At 58.5% G+C, this 1,091-nt stretch overlaps 1 non-coding gene across 1 annotated transcript; it reads left to right on the top strand.

The window, feature by feature from the left end:
- The first annotated feature begins 792 nt into the window (after nucleotides 1-792).
- Nucleotides 793-859, top strand: Tc00.1047053422077.10. Its single transcript, XR_008254186.1, has one exon. It is a non-coding gene; the product is annotated as a C/D small nucleolar RNA (snoRNA), TB8C3C3, 3' partial (small nucleolar RNA).
- Nucleotides 860-1,091: the final 232 nt, after the last annotated feature.

The following is a 1,091-nucleotide window of genomic DNA, read 5'->3' as shown; positions in this document are numbered from 1 at the left end:
GCTGATGGCGCGCACTTCGGACAAGGCATGGCCGTACTCGTGGGGAGGAGGAATCCATTCGTGACTGCTATGTGAACTGTGAGGTGGAGCGAGTGTGGCAGATTGTCAAGGGCGATGTAACCGAATGGTTCGGCAGTCACGGTGAGACCGACTTTACGCCTGATCCGTGTGTGTTGATTGGGACGCCCGGGATCGGGAAGTCGATGGCTGCCGGTTCGTACCTCCTTTACCAGCTGCTGCACCACGATGCGGAGAAGCTCCCTGTGGTTGCGCGCTTTGTTTGTAATTGAGCATTCCTGTTTGACAAGACCACCCAAACTGTGCGAGAATACGTGGGTACTACAAGGTCTAAGAGAGTCTTCTTTTTCTTTTTGGCAGCTGTGAGACTCTGCGACTGCGTGCTTGCCGTGCGTGTGGCATCGTTTGCCGTTGCTCCCTTGCTGTGTTGGTGGGGGAGTGGGCGAGCGACTGCGTCGGTGGAGTCGCGCCCCACTGGGAGAGGGAAGGCGCTGACCGCCGCTGACGACGACGGTCTTTGCTGCAGGTGACCTGACGGGATGACGTCACCGGTGTCACAGTTAGCAGAGGTGGATGAGGGCCGCACTGCGTCCCTGTCCCCTCTCTTCGTCCTCTCAGTCCACTGCAGTCACACCCGCCGCGCGGCATCTGGGCGACTACCATCCGGATGTCTGTGAGCCACTCGGAATGTGCAATCGGTGTGGACCCCTTTCCCCGTGACCAAGTGCTGCCACCGTGCTTCTTTGTTCCCTTCTTTGTGCAATGCCGTGTGCTCATGGTGCCGCTGCTTGCTGTGCAATGCCGACTCGCGTGAACGAGAAACGACGCTTTGACTGCTGGCGAACGGCGAATCCTCCGCTCCTCTTCCGTGTCACCATTTCATTCTCGGACGCGCTTGATGGCTGGCTGTCGTATCGCTGCCACGCGGTCTGCCTCGGCTCTTGTGTTTTGTTCACGGCATCGGGATTGCCCTGTGATGGAGCCATTCGGTAAAAGGAGCGGTGCCAGTGGTCATGTTTCTTTTTTCCTGGATTCCGCCACTCTGCGCGGTGACTGTGTGGGGTTGTGTGGGT

The sequence above is a fragment of the Trypanosoma cruzi genome, assembly GCF_000209065.1.
Source record: "Trypanosoma cruzi strain CL Brener chromosome Unknown tcruzi_1047053422077, whole genome shotgun sequence".
NCBI classification, from domain to species: domain Eukaryota; phylum Euglenozoa; class Kinetoplastea; order Trypanosomatida; family Trypanosomatidae; genus Trypanosoma; species Trypanosoma cruzi.
Note: the sequence above shows the minus strand (reverse complement) of the source record. Positions and strands in the feature narration are given on the sequence as shown.